The following is a 16,254-nucleotide window of genomic DNA, read 5'->3' as shown; positions in this document are numbered from 1 at the left end:
GTTTTATTTATGGATTTAATTTAATTCTTTAGTGGAATCTTCTTCATTTTTTGTGGTATATTTAGTGGTATCTTTTTCTTTGTTGGGTTAAATATGTTTTTGGTCCCTATAAAATTGGGAACATCTAAGTTTAGTCCTTACTTAATTTTAATAGGTTTTTTAGTCCTTATAAAAAAAAATTACTTCTAATTTTAGTCCCTCTTACAACAAAGTTTGTTTAACCATCCTTAACCTCTTAAATTTTTGTACAATTTTTTTTATACAAGTTTAGAATACTATGAAATGTTCATTAACTAAAATTTAGAATTTTTTAACATGAAACAAATTAAATATGGATTTTTTAAGACGGCAAAAGTTAAAGATAAAATTAACAAAATCTAGACGTAGAAATCAAATTTTGCGACAATTTTTTGCAGAGAAACTTTTAGTAATGTTCTTAACACGTCTGCAAAAAATTGTTCAAAAACACAAGAGTTTAAGCATAAATTAAACAAATTTGAATTGAGGAGGGACTAATACTGAGTGTAGAAATTTTTTTTAGGGACTAAAATAAATATTAAAATTAAGTAAGGACTAAACTTAAAAGGTCCCAATTTTATAGGGATCAAAAACATATTTAACCCTTCTTTGTTTGGTGTATTATATTATGATATAAGAAATTAAACGAGAGACATTGTTACACTACAAAGAAATACATGACAAGTTAGAGTTATTATTCCTTCAATAAAAAGTTATTATAGCAAACCCTAACTTCTCACGTACAGTGGATGCTTATTGCGATTAAGCTCGTATGAAGCCGCAAGAATTTGAGTTAAAGTGTCGTGTCCAACTCAATCGTGTGGTTGCTCTGAGCTCTACGTCAATGATACTGAAAATTTCTCCTCGTGACCCAACATTTTTCCATTGGATTCATATATAACAGACCTTAAAGATATCCATTCTTTAAGTCTTTCGCTAGAGCCTCCAGCTCAAACAGTTTCTCCTATGTAGATGTGAAAAAATTATGGCATCGGAAAGTAAAGTTGAGCAACAAAGAGAAAATAACTTGTGATGCTTTCAAATAGAAATTTAATAATATTCCTATGTAGAATGCGTAGTATTTTTGATTAACTTTTACACTCATTCACACAATCATGACATAATTAGTTGTTCGATCTTAATCAAATGGCACGGACTCATGACTGCGGAATATCATTGTCAGCAGTCTGTCACGACCCAAAAACACTAATCGTGACCGGCGCACGAACTAGAACATTCTAGCCCGGCAAGCCTATTGATTCATCTTGACAAACTATAAAATAAAAACAATTCCAATTCGGTTTTCACTTTAAAAAATTTTTACTGAAATTTCGACAGAGTTTCCTCTGTAAATTCAACATTTCCAAGATATGAATCCTATTTTAAAAACCTGTTTCATCATTTAGTATCTCAAATAACATTTTTCTCATACTAGTATTACCATTAGAATCTCAAAGCGACATAACTAAATGTTTGTACAACACAAACAAAACATTTGTAAACAACCAATAGCTGCAGATACATTAACCATTCAATTTATACACATAGGAAACCTACCAAAAGATTGACACTGATAGATCTTTAACCCTGCTAGAAGCTTTCTACACAATTGACTTTGAATCTGTAAAAATATAAGAAAAAGGGTAAGTCACAAGGACTTAGTGAGAGACAACAACCACTACCAACTAGAAGGGAAACACATAAGAGCACGATAGTTGCTTTTCTCAATTCTAACTTTAATTTACAAAGCTAGTACCCGTGTAAAAATATGATAAACTCACAATCAAGTGTACCGTGAAGATTCGGAAAACTTTGTAACTTTATCAAACCAAATAAGACTATATCAAAATTCAATGTCGTCAAGAGATGAAACCAAATCCACAACTTTAAATAAAATATAGAAATCGATTATAATGAAAAGAAATCAAGATAATCAAATCCAAATAGAAAATAAAAATCAAACTTAATGAAATGGAATCAAAGTAATCACTTCAAATAAAATATAAAATCATATTCAATTTCATAATACCAAAATAATCAACGTTAAATAAAGTATAGAAATCAAACTTTAGTGAAAATAATCAAATGGGTGAATCGAGAACTAGCTCCATCTCGTTGATAGCCCTCTCCTCCTAATGGTGGCCTTTCCATGGGGCGGCTCCATCTAACGGATAGCTCTTTTCTCTCGACTCAAAACAAGATGTAAAACATTTTCAATTAGGAAGTTTACCTCTCGTTGATAGCCCTCTCCTCCTAATGGCGGCCTTTCCATAGGGGCGGCTCCATCTAACGGGGTAACTCTACCTAATTGAAATCACATACTAGGTGCACCTAGATCGTCGTCATTATAACCGTAATTTTCAAAACCTCATTCTTAAAACACGTCTAAAACCATATTTTGAAACATAACGAAACTTATATCAAAATACATTCATCAAAACTCAATTATCATAAGTAAATCCAAATTCAAATTCAAATCCAAATCCAAATCGCGTACATATTAATATCAAATCCTTTCAAAACGCATATTTCAAAACCATATTTCACAACATATCAAAACAACTACGAAAATACATAAAATCAAATCCTCCGTTTCAATTTCTTTACTTTATAAAATCACAAGTAAAATCCAAATCCAAATGGAGCGCATATTAACATCGAAAATTCTCAAGAACATATATCTCAAAACCGTATTTCTCCATATCTCAAAACTCATGTCATATTATATGCAATCAAACCTCTATTTCAAATCATTCGCTCAATAAGTCATAGATAAATTCAAAAAGAGACCATAATCATATCGATGACTTTAAACATAACTATCATTGAGAAGAAAAATGTTCAAAGGGTGTGCTCCCCATTTTTATAAACACTTTAACATAGAACATTATCAAAATATCAATAATATTAATAGTAAAAATAAGTGATAATGATCGTTATCAACTCACCTTAACATTTTCTGAAGTCTCCGCGCTGCTTGAGTCCTAGTTAAGCTCTCGGTGTGCTCCGTAAGCACTTTTATCCTAAACATCTTAACTGTAGCTTATGGCTTCTGCGTGTTCCGAATTCATTCCAAACTTTGATCAAAACTCTTATTAATCATAGGCGTTCAATTCTGCACCTTTCTAACTAGTCTAAATCCACAATTTAGCTCATTTCGCAAAAATCATGACAAAACCCGTAAGCCTTTTTCTGCAGCTTTTCCAGCAACATTGTCCAACTTCAAACGCGTTTTCCAAACTCGTTTCAAATCCGAATCATACACAGTTTGTGTCCAAACTGTAGGGAATTAAATGAGGAATCCATAACTTTAACAATCACTTCATTCCAAGTTACACAACCAGATTTACGAATACAAAACCAGAACCCGCGCTTACTAACTTTCATGAAATTCAGCCATATGATTCCCACAATTTCAAACGTGCATTTCTAGTACCAAAATTACACATGTAGAAGCTTCTCATTCCTTCTTTATAACAGCACTAAACATATATGCATAACAGCCCATATAACCAAACACCTTAAATAACTCAATAACAACTTGTAGCTTCTACCAATTTCAACATCATTCCCATCTCTACTCCACTTATCCAAACATGTAGAATTGGTTCTTAATTAACTCATACAACAACTTCAACATATTATCATGATATATTTATCACAAAGCCAACATCACAACTAATTACTCACTTACAAGGACTGTAGCTTCAGCTTCAAGCACTTGCAAAAACCCTCAATTCAAGCTTGATAAAAAAACTCCACAAATTGTGATGGTGATGGAGAATCAGCTGAAGGAGGAGAAAAGATGGGATAAACTTGTCAATTGAATTCTTATGTTACAAGGATAGAGGATTCATGCTTGTATGTTGATTTCAAATGGTTAAAAATGAAGATGATGATTTGGGTGTAGGAGGGAGAAAGGACCGGTTTTTTTGGTAAGGAGAAGGGAAAGAGAATTCTCTAGAATGGTTTGGAAAAAATGAAGAAAATGGTTAAAAAAATAAAAATAAATGGTCCCCTCTTCTTTTTAAAAAAATCTTGAGTCCCAAATGACCAAAATGCCCTTCAAGGAAAAAGACACATTTACCCTCTATTAATACGTAACCATTAAATTCTTCGAGTTCATTGGAATAATAAGGGAGACATTTACAGACTAATGTCTCATTTCTCAATAAATAATTAACCCCTTTAACAATTATTTATCTTTTGACATGTAACTAATACGACAATTTATTACAAATTCAGCTGGATATTACACAGTCAATCCAATCCCCACACTCCATGTTATGCTCGCTGTTGTTAGCGGTGAGAAGCTTTTCAGCTTGGAATTTTTGCCATTAGTGCTACAAAAGTGTGTATATGAAAGAGAAGAGACTGAAGTACCGTTATAAGAGGGAACTCGTTCCAGAACCGATTCAGCTTCGACTATAAGAAGAATGAATATATGGCAACATAACTTGAAGAATCTGCAAACAAGTGGAAATTTGGTGCTGCGCCTGCTCCAATGACCGTATATATGTTTTGTTCTTTTGCTTTTCATCCCAATGCAGTGGTTATACTCGATTGTTTTATATTATATATCAAAGCTTTCTGTTTTATACAATGTTTATAGTTTTGCCTGTTTGAAATTACAATGAATTTTAGGCTATAATGCCAGTGAAGCGTTGGTCTTGAAATCCAGGATCAACATCAGTAGGAAAACCAGCTTTTCATCCAACTACTATTACATTGAGAGGAATATTGTTCTTGGTAGTCAGTGCTCTGCTGCATGTTCTTGTTTGCAGATTGTTCCGTAGAAATGCGACTAGCTTTCTGGTGGACGAAATTTATGGAAATCCAGGCCCACTTCAGTTTGACGGCCCTGGACCCTGGTGCAAATGCCAAGCTTGTAACTCTTTCTGTTTAAGACCAGGACTACATGCCCTGCAGCATTGTCCCATTTAGCCATGTTTCCCTTGCAACATTTATTATAACATTACCATTAGTCCGTTATCTTCTGGCTTGGTGTTTTAGTTTAGATAGTCACTTTTCAGTGATCTAAAGTTAAATGAGTTGGAGAAAGACGTGATTTTGGATAGAACACTATGTCGTCGTTTGATTTATGTAGTCGATCCCACTTAATGGGATAAGGCTTGTTATTGTTGTTGTCACTTTTCAACGATTTTGATTCCATATATATCATGCATTCAAGTTCTTTCGTAATTGAACTTTTGATTTATTATATAGCAAGAGATTGCCTTATTATCTAAGGGACATGATGCTATTACTCTAGAAATAACGGTTAGGTCTATATTCATGTATAATAATTTGAGTTTATGTCATTGAAAGGTGCTCCTTCTTGTTCCTTTTATAATCCATGTTCTCCTTTTCATTCATTCAATGATATTGAGAAATCTCAAGGTTCAAGAATGTATGAGTGTGATTTGTGTGGCAAACGGTTCAACTCTGGCAACACACTAGGTGGCCACAACATCTCACCGCCGCTCACAACCTCTACACAAGAAACAAAGACGCAATCATGCTATTAATAAGGACGATGATAAAAAATAGAAACATAGTTGTCCTGTTTGCAACAAGGTTTTTTCATCTATTAAGGCTTTCTGCCGACATATAATATTGCACCGTGAAAAGGGTTCCAAGAGTATTCAATCTCCAACCACATCCTTGGAGCAATTTAAATTTCAAGTTGGTATTGCACCACCAGTGATTGACTTAACCAGTATTCGCCACCAAAGTCCCATAAAACCAATAAACGGTCTATCAAGAGGAGAAATATCATTGATCATGAACATCTTAATGGAGCACAGACACTCTTCGATATGTCTTGCGCTACTGTCGGTGGTGATGATCATGGTCACCTACATAAAAACTCAAAGCTTCAACCATTGTGGATAATGACAAGATAGAGAAACAAGTTAGTGACATTGATGAAACATCGGCGACCAAGGTGAATACTAATAATAATAATAGTAAAAAGAGTTTGTTGTTTAGATTCAAGGTAAAAGACAACAAGGTCGTGCAATGATAATTGGAAGTTTTGTAGTTTTCTATTTGCAATTGAAGATATATTATTGTGCTCAATGGAATCAGTGAGGTTATTTGTTTCTCAGTTCAATTCTTCGGCTCAATGGAATCAATGACTTGTTACTCTTGAAATATGTACTTTGTGGATGGAAGTTTTGGTATTTGTGTAACTTTATCCATCAGAAAAATGCAGTTTCAAGATAAAAGTGTTAGAATGCAAATTTTCAATCTTTTCTGCTGTTTCATATGGTGTTGTAAGTAATAGTACTGGTACCATAGAAGCACAACTGAAGTTTTCAAAGTATTATGAATTTAATGAACAGAGTGAATTCATTGATTGAACAAACGTTTACATAATGTATTTACTTGCGGAGTAAGCAAACTCAATTTACTTTCTAATGTTCATGATCCAATACAAAGACACTACATAATGACATAGCAGGATTTATTTCTTAAATGTTCGCCACAAAGAATTAGGTATATCTTATACAATCATTAGTCGCTAATATAAATTAAATTATATTTCTGCTATTATCTAGCAGGCTGTTTCATGGGATTGGTCCAGCTTACTTACTGATCAAGTTCCTGTGAAGGTGGATTCTGGACAAAGTTATTCTTTAGATGCAAAATGTTTAGGAAAACAAAAATATTTAGAGTTGGTCCATTGGTTGTGCTTGTTGGTCCATTGGTTGTGATTCTTATGTAAAGTGTCTTTCAAGTTGGTGAATGCAAGATATTTTTCTGATCATTGATTGAGATGCAAACCAAATTTCAAGTCCTTATACTGCATTTATTGGTCAATTAAGGACTTTTTTAGGTGAATTTGAATATGTTTTGGACCAGCCAAAACGCCAGTCCAACTCTGACACATGGACCAAACGTCCTCCGGACTAAGGCGGATCGCTGCAGGAATACGCCAAGGAATTTTGCTTGTCAAGGAATATATTATTGAAGATTTAGATTGTGTATTTCTCATGAAGTTCGCGGTTCGGTTTAGATCGGTTTTGAGGTAAAAAATCAACCGATCCAAAATAAAAATCACGTGCAGTTCGGTTCGGTTTGGATGATCATGTTAAAAAAATCTGAACCGATCCGATCCAAATATATGCGGTTTAATTTGAATCGGTTTTTGGATATCCAAAGTGCAACATGTAATTTTTTTTTATTAATATTAATATTACTCATACACCGTAAAATAATAGGTTTGATATAAAATATGACACAAATTTATTTAAAAAGTTAACATTACACAATGAAAATGATTGATTATATTTGAAATAGATGAAGTAGTAATAATATAGATTAAATTAATGATTAAATACCAATAAGAAATATATTAATGCAATATATAATACTAATAAAATAATAAATAAGTATAAAAATTTACTTTTGCGGTTGGGTTTGGTTCGGTTTGGTTTGGAAAAGGCAATCTGAAATCCGATCCGATCATAGCGGTTTTTCCAAAACAACATCCAAACACATCCAAAAATATTTGATTTTTTTACGGTTTTCGGTTTTTTTGGATCGGTTTGTGGTTTTATTTTGGATCGGTTTGGATTTGAACACCCTTAGTTGTGAGTTTCAGAAAACTCTACGTACCGAGTTTTTTGACTAAATTGAACCATTGATCTTTTTAAGACATTTAAACCATTGATGAGACTATGTACTTGCATCTATATTCAGTTGTTGTTCAATTCTCTTACATGATTTCAGTGAGACAAGGCTTTCCACTTAGATTTTTAAAATTAAGGTAAAATAAAATCATGTTAGTCCCTAAATCCTAAATTTCAAGCATGAACCAAATGTTGGGTCATGAAGAGAGTTTAGAGGAATATTATTAAGTTGGTTGTATGGGAAGTCCACATAAGAGAGAACTTGACATCAAGTCTTCACTCAAATGTTGGATCATGTATATGTTCATCTCATTTATATGTTGTTAATTTTTAGAGTAATGATATATGAACAACTATTGTTGACAACTTCCTTTTCCTCAATTTCTATTGGTCAAAAATAATAGAGAGAGAAAAAGGAAGAGAGATAATAAAAACATGATGTGGGTATGAGAGAGAAAGTTGTCAAAAAGTTGTTGCAAAATGGTTGTTCAAATATCATTTCTCTAATTTTTATGATTTAGTCACAACATATAGGCACAAATACAAAAAAAAAAATAAAAAGGCAGAAAGAGAAATAAATGCTAATGAGTGTCTCTTAGCACCTTTTAAAGCTTTTTTTGTGTGTTAAAGCTCCAGTTTTAAAGGATAGCGACCCGGATAATTTGAAGTTCGATCGTAAGATAAGTATAGTTTAATCATAAATTGTTCCATCCAAGAATGGAATTTGGGTTCGCTTGAACGATTTTTCATTCTGTAAAGCTCATTAACCACTATTTAAAGACATTCTATGCACAAGCGTGAAATTTAAACAAAAAATTGGGGTGTCAAAGTGAACATAAAAAATTTAAATTGCAAATTTAATAAACAAAATAAGACAAAATCTAAATTACAATCAATTAAAATAAATAAAAGATACATAATTGAGTGGCATAAAAAAATCTAAAAAACGTCACAACAAACAAAATGAGATAACACTATCAACTATTTTTCTCAAAACATAATAAGTCATAGTCTCAATAAACAACTAAATTTACTACCTCCGTTCCTTTTTAATTGTCACATTTTGACATTTTACACAAACCAAGACAATCAATAAATGTTGCTACTTTTGATACAATAATTTCTATATTTACTATAATAACCTTATTTATTTAATATCTCATTACATATATTTCTCTCTCCACAATAATAAATAAGGGTAATATTAGTAAAATAACATTTAATGTTGCATTAAACTATGTAAAGTGACACTTAAATAGGAACAAAAAAATTCTCCAAAAGTGACACTTAAAAAGGAACGGAGGGAGTATTATTTTTGTTGATATAAATGGCTTAACAGTAAACAACTTTTTTTTTTCCAAAAAAATAAGTAAACAACTTTTTTTGAAGTACTCCCTCCGGTCCTAAATATAAGCAAATTTGACTTTTTAGATTTATTCAATTAATGATGTATGTGGTCCATAATATGAACCACATACATCATTAATTGAATGAACCTAAAAAGTTAAATTTGCTTATATTTAGGACCGGAGGGAGTAGTAAACAACTTCCTAGTAAAAAAACCAGTCATTACTCATTACAACATTTAATGTTCTTGTTTTTGAATCACTTGACAAAGAGAAACATTTTATAAACATATCAAATCATGATGAATGCATCTTCTTTTACGATGAAATGAATGCATGCTTTATTAATTAAAGAAGATAAAACACATAATTAATATATCATTAACTTTACATTAATAAATCAATTTTTAATATTAAATAAATCACACATAATTGATTTTAGGGTCCCGGTGCCCCCGAGGCACTGGTTAAGCATACCATAAAAGGCAATTATTACCATAAAAGGAAACTGTTTTTGACTTTTTCATATCCTTAACCAGTGCCCGGGGGCACCGGTTAGCATTTCCCTTGATTTTATTCTCATGAATAAACACGACTCTTGGAATCATGCACTTGAATCAAAAACAGCAACACCAAGTACATGCATGAACCACCAATATATTTGGAAAATAATACATGTTTCTTTCATTATTCATGTGTTAAATATTACTCTAGAGTCATGCATTTAAATCACAAACAACGTCATCAACTACATGTACAAACCACCAATATATCTTATAAAGAGTACCCAATTTTCTTATTTTTCATTATTAAATATAAATCTTTGAGACATGTCTATCATGTGAGATTAAATATTATATATGTTAGAAATACAAAGTGTTTGTAAATATTAACCTCAAGTACACTTATGTATTATGTATTTTACGAAAAATATATAAATTATATCATTTACTACTTCGAAATTAGATGAGAAAGATCAACAACATTAATTATTTATTTAGTTTCTCGTCTTTAATTTATTCTTTTCTATTTTTTTCTTTTTGCACAAATACATAATAAAGGTAGTTTTGCAAACGTACGAGTATCAATAACCATATTCCTCTATCTAATAACTTATATCTTAGACTATATATAAAGAACAAACATGAATTTGGGCTAACTTTTTCCGTTTTCGGCATCATTGTCAGCGATCTGTAAACGAATATAGTAAATCATCTTTCAAAATTTTGTTTTTATCGGAGGGAAAGAAATCAGCTAACTGAATTGAATTTCAATCTTACAACCGTACACAAGGTCATTCCTATGAAATTGGAGTCTTTACTCTCATAGTAAAAATAGGCCCATAATAAAATCAAATAATTTTTTTCAAAGAACAATATTTTATTTAATTGAAAATAACATTCGTAAACATAATATATAGTCATGTAACTAAAATAAAAAAGATTCATATTCTAATAAATAATATACAAATACAACTTCAAACGAAAATCTTATAAATATTTTAGGTTGATATTTTCCTTAGTTAATACAAAGGCAAAAAATAGGAAATTTTATAGTGTTTTTTTAGAGAATAATTATAATGTTGGTTACTAGAACTTTCTTATTTTATACAAGGTCAAATACATCTTTTAGTCTTTTAAGTTTGACAAAAATACTAGGTTAGTTCTTTATGTATTTTAAGTTTCACATAGGTTAAAAGGGTAATAAGGTTCTTTTTACCCTTTTAAGGACCTTATTATCCTTTTAAGGACCTATCATGATATGCAGGGCCGGCCATTAGGGGGTGCAAACAGCTCTACCAAGGTGGGCCTCCCAAATGTAGAAGCCCAGATTTTTATTTTTATATATGGAAAAATACAATATATATATATATATATATATATATATATATATATATATATATATATATATATATATATATATATATATTTGCTAGAACACACCCACTAGTTTTTATGTGGGAGTGTTTTAGCAAGCTACACCTTAAGGTGTATTTAACTACTTTTTAGTTATAACTTGCTAAAACACACCTTCTAAAAAATAAGTGGGTGTATCCTAGCAAATGCCTATAGGAGTTGCTAACATACACCCACTTATTTTTTAGAAGGTGTGTTTTAGCAACATTCACCTTAAGGTGTATTTAACAACTTTTTAGTTATATCTTTGCTAAAACACACCTTAATAAAAACTAGTGGGTGTATCCTAGCAAACCTCATATATATATATATATATATATATATATATATATATATATATATATATATATATATATATATATATAGGAATAATGCGCAAATATATTAGATTTATTATGATGGTCTGGTACTAAAGTAGCGCTTTGGCATTACAATTGTCATGGGTTTAACTCTCAGAGGCAAGCAATTTCAGTTACCATATTTGCCCTAGCAGGGCGCTAGCCATCTCTCTCAGATACTCGTTTTCTATACCTTGAATCTCCATGATAACACCAACGTCACGATGATAAATGTGTATATGGTAGAATTAGATTACCAACAAAGATCATAGGAATTACTTGTATCTTTAGTTTTATGTTTTGTTGTAAGTTCAAATAAATTGACACAACATTTCTTGCAATACAAACAATATACTGCATTTTCATATATTAAGGTGTGTACTAGTATATTCTTGGTCTCAAATATAAGCAACAAAAAAAAGTTAAACAAAGTTGATGGATCTGACTCAAATTTTTAATCAAATACATCAACATGATTTGAATTTTTTTCCCCTAATATTTGTCTTTGAAGGGAGTACAATCATAAAACTATCTCGATATTTTCACATTAAGCCACGGGAGTGGCGCCCTTCGGTTATATTTAGATTTGATTGTTTTTTGGTGTTCCATTTTTTTCTTTATGGTTTGTATACACCCTTTTATCTCATATATAACCAAAGATTTCTTAGACTATATACATTAGTTATTTAATGAACTTGAAAAATATTTTTGCTTATACATGCGACGGTAGAGAGTATCTTTGTACCTCTGACTTTGCTTCAATTAAGTCTCATGTCATTGAATCTCTAGTTATTTATGATGAACAAGATCACTTTAATAATTTTGAGAATAGTTGCAAGTATGATAATCTTGCTCTGAGTGTGGGCTCCAATATCTATTTGTAACCTCTAAAACCTCCATAACTGAGTTTAGGTTGATGCAGATATTGATTTTAGAGAAAAACCAGTTCTACAATGACAAAGCAAAAGGGCATTGTAAATATAAATTTTGAGAAGAGTCTGCTTGTTTGTTGCACAATGTACAGATAGAGGGGAGATTACAACCTATGCTTATCAAACATTCAACTGTAGACAACTATTAAGAATTAATCTCCGAATCTGGAGATATTTCGATGGAGGTAAAGCTTTATTTCAAATCATAAGTGATTTAAAACCAATATGCGAGTTGAGAGTACGTAGCATGGATTTCTTACACGGTACTAGAGAAGAACACTGGAGATTTACAAATTTATATATATTGTCAAGCCTCTCAAAAAATCACTCAAGAATATCGTAAGCTTTGTCCAAATCTAGCTTAATGATCATATACTCATAGTCACATTATTCTCTTGATATGTTGCGAGCCGCGTATTGTTACTTGTGTATCAGTTTCTGGTACTTTGCGAATAGGTTCACACAAATTCCCTTATAATTTCTCAAAACCTCCTAACCGAAATAAGTAGGTGAAGATTGAAGAAAGAGGAAGAAGAAGTTGAGTAGGAGATAAAAAAATAAAGGAAAACCTCAAGTGGTGCAAATAAATTTTGGAGAAAATCTCTATGAAACTTGTAGAAAGGAACATCTCTTGCAAAATAATAAAGTTAAAAAAAAAAGGTTTTAATTAGATAGTACTAGTACAACAAAGTGACGTGTACCGAAATAATTGTTAATTATTATCTCGCTTCACCGAATTCATCTTTTCCTTCTCTATTTAACAAAAAGCCACTGAACAAAGGGAGAAAACAAGAATAAAGTATCCTTGATTCAAAGCTCGAACAAAACAAGCAAAGAAACAAAATTCTCTTACGCAATCAGAAGTTATTGTTTTTTTGCATATTTAAATGCTGAGTTTGATAATGTTAAACATCCATTTGAATTTAAGATATATAATACTCCAAATTAATGCATAAGAATAAAGTTTTTCCATCTCTTTAAATCTTTGAGCTTTCATCACTAGTATTATTCGAGAGAGATCGTGAGCTTTCTTTTGAGAAACTTGAATTTTGTAATTTCCCACAGTTTTGACAAGCTGGCCAATTTAGGGTTATGTGTCCAAAACTCTGTCTGGTTTAATGAAATTCATTTGATTATTCTCCAAGATCAACAATGGAATAGTCTATGATTGCCCTATTTTAGACTTTCTTGATAAGGAAGGGTTTTGGTTCGTCTCCCTCTTTCTTGTTTGTTTATTTCTTTTTATTTTTCAATTTGGTGTTGAGTCTCACCATTTGCTTTAAAATGTGAGCGTATATATTTTTGTAGATGATTTTACCCGTGTATCTGTGTTGGTAATAATTCTTGAGTCATGCTATCGGGTGCGTTTAAAACGTTGTTTAAAGATCTTAAATTTAGAAATTATTCATGAAACTTAAACAGTGTCTCGTGAACACTCGTTACTATTTCCAATAATTCTTTTATGATTGTATGCATTAAATTAATAATAAGTGTTTGCATAGTTATTTCGAAACAACCATATCATTTCATTAAAAAAAACCACCATTTCATTTTAATTAGTTATGTTTATTAAAATTTATGTTGAGATATGATTAATATTTGAAAGTCGCTTTTAATTATAAAAGTGATAAAAATGAGATTAAGTGACTTTTGGTCCTTCTATTCATACCATTATTGATTTGTCTTATGTTAGTCACACCCCCTTGGACTAGACCAAACTCAATTCACCTTTCTAGTAAATCTATGCGTGCACACATCCTTCTTTTCTATAATATGATATGATATGATACCTATTAAAAGCAACTCTCAATCAAAATGAAAGAAAGGAATACATGATTATGCAATTTGTCTCCACATCCATTGGCATCTCTAAGATATATGAACTCCTAAATCGAAAACTTCTAACCAAAATCAAACAATTAGGTCGTATATTTTGTAATCTCCAAGCAACAATAGAGGTGTTGGTGAAAGCTTTGACCATAACCATAAAATCACATTTTAACATGAAGTTGGTCCAACCATTGTCGTGATTAATCTCAATTGCATACATAACACCATAAAGTTTTTCTTGTAAGGCATTAAAAAGGTCAAAAAAATTCAAATAAAGATCCCCTAAAATTGCCAAACTTTCCTCCATAAGAGGAAACACATGGAAATCCTTCAGTTGCTCTATCTGTACAACATTTGATCTAGGTATCTGATCATGGAGATTTAGATCTTTAGTCTTTACTATCATTCTTTTACAAATACTAATATGTGTTCATTTTAAATCAGATGTATGCCATTTTTATGATAAAATATCACTGTACATAATCATATTGACTTTTGCTATGAAAGTTTTATTTTTGAAGGAAAAAATATATTGATCACATTTTATTTATATAGAAAAAGGAAATTTGAGCTTGGTGTTCTAGTTTTCCATACTTTTAAAAGCAAACACAAACGTTGTGATTGTTAAAAAAATTAAAATGTAAGAAAAACATAAATTCATGTGTGAGAAAAATCACAGATGTAACAATATTATGACATAAATATAAAATATAGCCTTTGAAAAAACATAAAAATTATTAACTAATATTAAATATATTTTGTTAGGTGGTAAGGTTTGAAAGAAAAGAAATATCAAAACTGAAGGTCGTGACAATATCTCTAAAATTAAGATATAAAAGACAATCTAAATATTATTATTTGCTGTCTTATTTCATTTTCTTTCAATCATCTTTGAGTACACATCGAGGTTCTTCAAATTGAAAAAAAAAAAAAATAATTCAAATTACTGGATGTTTATGAAATAACCTTTGAAATTTGGTCTAGGAGACTAAATATATAGAGAATCATGTGGGTACAAAATCTTGTGGGCCAATCCACACTGTTAAACATTCACATTTTGTGTACTTACACTTCGGTTTCAAAGGTGGCGGGCAATGGCAATCATCATCACTTTTACATTTAAATGCTGTAATGAAAATAGAAATAAATGAGTGCAACTAAAATAGGATAAAGAAAATATTGAGTACATGAGCAAAGAAGGATATATGAAAGGGATAAAAAATGGCTTACCTTCGGTGTTCATTGCAAAACAAAATATGAAAAGAAAGATAATCATAATTTCAATCATATTTTTCCTTTTTACATGTAGCAAATAGGTTTATCACTTTAATTTTTAAAGTTCATCTTCCACTTACACCAATTGCATAATTTATAGTACTTATGTAGTTGTAAAAAACAAAAATCCTAAAATTGGAATCATTATCAAATGTCTCTTAAGTACATCTTTGTGTTGTGTTTGTCCCTTTAATACACTTAGTAAAGAGGTCACATAAGAATACATTATTATTTTTTATGAATTTCCATTATTTTATAACCTTTCATGATAGGAAAAGGAAAATCACAAAAGATGAATTTTATTGTTAGACGACATTTTCCTTATGCATAAATTAAGTGTGTTGTTGGATGAATGATAATGCCAAATGTGGTCCATTTTTGAATGAAGGTATTATAGGATATAAGTTGAATACGAAATGTGGTACACTAGTTTTGATTTGTTTCATGTGAACCCTAGGCTATGGCTACTAAGAACCATATTTGTTCAAGAACATTGTAACTTTTATTGTTTCGATGATAACAAATAATAGAGAACAACTTATCTTCAAACGTGTATTGAAATGTGCAGGTAGCATCTGATAAGCAAGAATAGGCAAGATAAAAGAAAAGAAAATAAAGAAGTGAAACAAAGCGAGAGAGAAAAGAAACAAAAGAAAATAAAATGGAAAATAGCATCCAGTGCTCACATGGTAGATGTTGTGAGTAGTACATATTGAGTGTGTGGTAAAGAATAGACCATTTATTACTCATCATCTGGGGATGTATGAATCAACAAATTGAATTATAATCACACTAAATATAAAGATTATCAAGTATTCATTAAGTGACCGAAGTAGTTTGTATTAAGAGCATGACAAAAGAACCATCTGGTACTCATCATATTGTTATGAATAAGTTATGCAAATAGTGTTAGCACACTCATAATATTAGCATAAAAAACAAACACATATCATGAGTTACGA

The 16,254-nt window shown here is 30.8% G+C and overlaps 2 long non-coding RNA genes across 2 annotated transcripts; both read right to left on the bottom strand.

Annotated features, from left to right (window-relative positions):
- Positions 1-1,396: 1,396 nt before the first annotated feature.
- Positions 1,397-3,917, bottom strand: LOC146912360 (uncharacterized). The gene is made up of 2 exons (XR_015016438.1): positions 2,967-3,917; positions 1,397-1,639 (listed from the first exon to the last, which is right to left on the bottom strand). It is a non-coding gene; the product is annotated as an uncharacterized LOC146912360 (long non-coding RNA).
- A 10,925-nt stretch (positions 3,918-14,842) lies between these two features.
- On the bottom strand, positions 14,843-15,388 carry LOC146912359 (uncharacterized). Its single transcript, XR_015016437.1, has 2 exons — positions 15,248-15,388; positions 14,843-15,143 (listed from the first exon to the last, which is right to left on the bottom strand). It is a non-coding gene; the product is annotated as an uncharacterized LOC146912359 (long non-coding RNA).
- Between the last annotated feature and the right edge of the window lie 866 nt (positions 15,389-16,254).

The sequence above is a fragment of the Medicago sativa genome, chromosome 6, assembly GCF_051527215.1.
Source record: "Medicago sativa cultivar Bolivia chromosome 6, Bolivia_mono, whole genome shotgun sequence".
In the NCBI taxonomy this organism is placed as follows: domain Eukaryota; kingdom Viridiplantae; phylum Streptophyta; class Magnoliopsida; order Fabales; family Fabaceae; genus Medicago; species Medicago sativa.
Note: the sequence above shows the minus strand (reverse complement) of the source record. Positions and strands in the feature narration are given on the sequence as shown.